The sequence below is a fragment of the Macrobrachium rosenbergii genome, chromosome 59, assembly GCF_040412425.1.
Source record: "Macrobrachium rosenbergii isolate ZJJX-2024 chromosome 59, ASM4041242v1, whole genome shotgun sequence".
Lineage (NCBI taxonomy): Eukaryota > Metazoa > Arthropoda > Malacostraca > Decapoda > Palaemonidae > Macrobrachium > Macrobrachium rosenbergii.
The window spans coordinates 23,647,993-23,653,868 of record NC_089799.1 but is presented as its reverse complement, the minus strand read 5'-3'; the positions used below and the strand labels follow the sequence as shown (position 1 = coordinate 23,653,868).

Here is a 5,876-nt window from a genome sequence, read left to right as displayed (position 1 = left end):
CTTTTTAAAACAGTCAACGATATTGGAGTAAAATATCAAATACATTTTGTGCCTTTTAAACGGTTGTGAAAAGTGATACCTTGAGGCACAGTTCGTTCTCGTCAGTAATGGAGTTTAGACGCTCTTGGATAGACAACTTGATCAAGTATTTAGGATAATAAAGCTCTTCCTATTTCAATTACGTTAATGGAGTCAACACAAAACCAGCTACAGATGATTTAAGGTTACCTGAGCCAAGACAGGCCTTCAATTTTGCAGCCACGAAACTACATTTACTCCCATTTGATATCAGGACAAAATACTGTACCTTTTTCAAGAAAAAAAATTAACGATTCCTATTTTATGATAGCGTGGATTTTACAATTAATGTGGAGCACAAAGGGGGTGCTCCACATTAATTGTGAAATCCACGCTATTATAAAATAGGAATCGTTAATTCTCTGTTGACGGACGATCATGTCGAATGAATCTGCGAACAAAAAAAAAAAATATAAAGAAGATAAAGAATGACGTAAGAGGTTTTCCATTCTTTCTGTATACTTAGGTTTATGAAAAGCTTTAATAAGAAATTTTTACGTACTTATAAATGCCCGTTCTCCTGGAATTTCTTCATTCGTTTTTCAGTAATTAAATGTGTTTTTTTATTATTTATATTTTATCAAAGAACCGGGAACCGCTCGAACAAGCAATGAAAATAAAAACAATGATATACAGTCCTCATATTTCTCTCTTCTAAATGATCCTTGTCTTCAAAGTGACGTCACTTGAGTGAAAACAAACCTTTCCCCATTTCAGTCGTCGCTTCGGTATCAGCGAAGCTACTGGTTTCTTTCAGTGCTCATAGATCGTGGGGCTGGCCGTTTTATGGAAGACTTCTTGTTTGTGTCATAGGAAAATCGTTGATTGCTGTTCGAAGATGATGAAAGCGCCCTATTTTACGTGGTGTGGGTGATGACCAGAGAGACCTACGTGGAGCAGTAGCAATGCACGCTCTTCATCAGCAGACAAGTTTTACTATCTTTTTTTGTGATGTTTTGGGTTTAGAATTTTTAGGGTTGTCAATATTTCAGGTTTGCTTATATTCGTTAAACAACTTGATGGGCCAAAGTTAGAATTAAATTTGAAGTTACTTGTGATTAATCATATTAGTATAACATTTTGGGTTAGTTAGGATTGAACTTGAGTTGTCAATGATTGATTTATAATCGTTCCACTTTTGGGCTAAATTAGGATTAAATTTGAGATGTTTGTGAAACTGATTAGAATCAGACATACTTTAGTTTTTCGGTGACACGCTTTTTCTTGTGGCGATTATTTAACTAGATTTGGTTGACCTGACAATTTCCCTACTCAGCTTATCGCAGCCTTATTTGTTGATTAGTGATTACGTGCCTTTGAAACTGTAATTGATAAATATCCTACGAAACTTAACTACTTTGTGGAACTTCAGTTGTCATGTAGCTATGGTTATTAGGCGTGCTGAATTCTCAAATGGTTTGTCATGCATTTCTGTATTTAATATTTTCTCTTTTTGGGTTAGGTAGATTCTTCAAGGAATCTTCAGTGGTGCGACATCGGATTTTATTCAAATTTACAACCGGGGGCTTAACTTTCCACGGAGGTTAGTACTGTCTTTGAAATTTAACACTTGGTAACATTAGTAGAAACCTTGAAACTTTGGGTTACATAATCTATACCGTATATGTAATATCAGTTATACTTTGTCACGATGCCATTTTAATTGTAATTACTTCCAGGTGCTAGCGAATCCAAAACAGAGGCCAGGCTAAACTATCAAGGTACCATGTGAGAAAAGGGACATTAAGTCAAATCCTGAGCCTAGGTTAATCTCAATATACGAAGTGTGATAAGGAATGCTTTACTCTTCAGCTTCGGCTTATTAAAACTGAGGTGAGACATAGGTTACTTCTAAACCAAATTTACTATCTCTTTCCTCTTCACCTCCACCCCTGCAGGGGCGGTGCCCCTGTAGGGGTGGAGTTTCCTCCCACGTCCTGTCCCGTAGGTCTTATGACCTATGGACATGACAGTGCGTGGGAGTTTCTTTTTAATCCAATTTGCTTTTCAGGTGATCAGTTCATTAGACATTTTTGGATTTTTGGAAGTTAACGTACATTTCATTTTCAAGCTTAACGGCATTTTAACTGCATTTTAAGTGCATTTTAATGTTTTAAAATATTTTTCCTTAAGCAAAATTGGGTCTTGATTTTAAAGTTCAACAGTTTTAACTTGAATAAAAACTTTGGGTCTTGATTTTAAAGTTCAACGGTTTTAACTTGAATAAAAACTTTATTCAGTTTTCTTTTATCAGTTTTAATTTCAAGAGTTCGGTTTTAGTTGAAACTTTAAATTTGAACATGTACAAGGACGTTAACTTTCAAAATTATTTCGTTGAAATATTAATTTTGATATTGCATTGCTTTGAAAGTGTAATTTGTTAATGTTGATTTTTTAAAGAATTTAATTGTAACCTAAAGTAACGTAAAAATAACTTGAATATCATCCATTCTTCATGTCATCCATATCTTCCATTCTTCATGTCATCCATATCATCTATTCTTCATGTCATCCATATCGTCCATTCTTCACGTCATCCATATCGTCCATTCTTCATGTCATCCATATCGTCCATTCTTCATGTCATCCATATCGTCCATTCTTCATGTCATCCATATCGTCCATTCTTCATGTCATCCATATCGTCCATTCTTCATGTCATCCATATCGTCCATTCTTCTCGTCATCCATATCGTCCATTCTTCTCGTCATCCATATCGTCCATTCTTCTCGTCATCCATATCGTCCATTCTTCTCGTCATCCATATCGTCCATTCTTCTCGTCATCCATATCGTCCATTCTTTACGTCATCCATATCGTCCATTCTTTACGTCATCCATATCGTCCATTCTTTACGTCATCCATATCGTCCATTCTTTACGTCATCCATATCGTCCATTCTTCACGTCATCCATATCGTCCATTCTTCACGTCATCCATATCGTCCATTCTTCACGTCATCCATATCGTCCATTCTTCACGTCATCCATATCGTCCATTCTTCACGTCATCCATATCGTCCATTCTTCACGTCATCCATATCGTCCATTCTTCACGTCATCCATATCGTCCATTCTTCACGTCATCCATATCGTCCATTCTTCACGTCATCCATATCGTCCATTCTTCACGTCATCCATATCGTCCATTCTTCACGTCATCCATATCGTCCATTCTTCACGTCATCCATATCGTCCATTCTTCACGTCATCCATATCGTCCATTCTTCACGTCATCCATATCGTCCATTCTTCACGTCATCCATATCGTCCATTCTTCACGTCATCCATATCGTCCATTCTTCACGTCATCCATATCGTCCATTCTTCACGTCATCCATATCGTCCATTCTTCAATAGTTTAACTTTTAATTTCGCTTAAATATTGTTTAAAAATATTTGATATTGCATTGCTTTGAAAGTATAATTTGTTTCACGTCATCCATATCGTCCATTCTTCAATAGTTTAACTTTTAATTTCGCTTAAATATTGTTTAAAAATATTTGATATTGCATTGCTTTGAAAGTATAATTTGTTTAATTTAACTTTAATTCTAAATTTTATTCTACACGTCATCCATATCGTCCATTCTTCAATAGTTTAACTTTTAATTTCGCTTAAATATTGTTTAAAAATATTTGATATTGCATTGCTTTAAAAATTCATACGTCCATTGTTTCACGTCATCCATATCGTCCATTCTTCAACAGTTTAACTTTTAATTTCGCTTAAATATTGTTTAAAAATATTTGATATTGCATTGCTTTGAAAGTATAATTTATTTGTTTAATAACTTTAATTCTAAATTTTATTCTAAATTTTCTTGTAACCTAAAGTAGCGTAAAATAGCTTCAATTATTGAAATATCTGATGTTGCGTTGTTTTGAAAGTCAGTGTTAGATTTTTTGAAATTTAAAATAGTTTATTAGTTTAAATTTTTCTGTAACCTAAAGTAACGTAAAAATTTCAACTTAATTTGTTTAAAGATTATTTAATTTGATTAAAGATTGCTTAAAGATTCATACAATCTTCATGTCATCCATATCGTCCATTCTTCAATAGTTTAACTTTTAATTTCGCTTAAATATTGTTTAAAAATATTTGATATTGCATTGCTTTGAAAGTATAATTTATTTTTTGTTTAATATAACTTAATTCTAAATTTTATTCTAAATTTTCTTGTAACCTAAAGTAGCGTAAAATAGCTTTAATTATTGAAATATTTGATGTTGCATTGTTTTGATGTTGCATTGTTTTGAAAGTCAGTGTTAGATTTTTTGAAATTTAAACATAGTTTATTAGTTTAAATTTTTCTGTAACCTAAAGTAACGTAAAAATTTCAACTTAATTTGTTTAAAGATTATTTAATTTGATTAAAGATTGATTAAAGATTCATACAATATGCAATTCATACAATATGCAATTCATACAATATGCAATTCATACAATATGCAATTCATACAATATGCAATTCATACAATATGCAATTCATACAATATGCAATTCATACAATATGCAAACCCTTATTAATCCAGGCTCATTGTGTCTGAACCATACCATGGTTTTACTGGTGATTTACTTGGCCAATTGTTTGTAGCCTTAACACTTCTTTGGCAATTTTCTGGAAGCTCTAATCATAGGGTTTAGAAATTTATGAAGTAAAATTTTAAATTTGGGTATGTAAAGTGCAGCTTCGGCTCAACATTTAACGCTAATTGCAATTTTTTTCATTGTAATGCTTTTAAAACATTTTCTCCAGCATTTCCTTTCATTTACAGGATAGGCTTACTGAAACGGTCGTATAAGGCAACGTAAACTGGATACTTGCGCGAGTCAAGAACTCGCGTTTTTGTGCGTTTTGCCGTTCTTAGAATGTGGTTTAAAATGGCATCACTGATTGCTAATTAAGTCTTATTTACTTGACGGTTCGCATATGTTTTTCAGACTTGATATATGTAAACATGTGAACGTTCTTAACTTCATTAGTTTTCAGTACGAATTATGTAAGATTTTAAGTTTAATTATGACAAATTTTAATGTAAACATGTGAACGTTCTTAACTTCATTAGTTTTCAGTACGAATTATGTAAATTTTAAGTTTAATTATGGCAAATCTTAGGCCCAAAAAATTGCCCTTATGTACTAAAGAGCACAAAAACTTTCGTTACCAGATGCAGAATAAAAACTAATCTGACCATGAATCACTGAAGCAGTTTAACAGGTAATAAATGCGATGTGGCACCGTATAATTCAAATTAGTTTTGGGGGGAAGTAATTTTATGCATGTCTCCATTATATTAATAGCGTTAGTGATTATGAAAAAATTGTGGACGGTATTGTGTGAAGAAAATGTTCTAAAATGAAAATAAAGGTACTTTGGCAGTAAGTTTTTGTGAATTTCCTAGACGCCTGTCATAGTCGTAATACTTGTTCACTAGATACACACATTTTCAATTAGTATCCTGATTGAAGTAAGAGGGCTGATTGAAGTAAGACTGCTGATGCCATCTGTTAAATTTTATGGTAAAGAGCGGCATCAGGACTGGCAGTCACTGCCTGTATTCAGCCTAGTTTAAAGTGAGAACAGAGGATGATATAAGGATGAAAAAAAAGCAATTAAAAAAACTCTAAAATCTAAAATCCTGGATGGTAATAGATCCTCATCGATCTTGACATGAAAGATCAGAGGAGTACTTTGACATATAAGACTGAGATGGAAGGAAAACCAATAGGTGAATCTAAAATCCTGGAAGGTAATAGATCCTCATTGATCTTCCGACATGAAAGATCTAAGGAA

General features: G+C 33.1%; 1 long non-coding RNA gene across 1 annotated transcript; it reads left to right on the top strand.

Annotated features, from left to right (window-relative positions):
• Positions 1 to 798: 798 nt before the first annotated feature.
• Positions 799 to 5,459, top strand: LOC136837355 (uncharacterized). Its single transcript, XR_010852665.1, has 4 exons — positions 799 to 1,008; positions 1,541 to 1,621; positions 1,758 to 1,911; positions 4,858 to 5,459. It is a non-coding gene; the product is annotated as an uncharacterized lncRNA (long non-coding RNA).
• Positions 5,460 to 5,876: the final 417 nt, after the last annotated feature.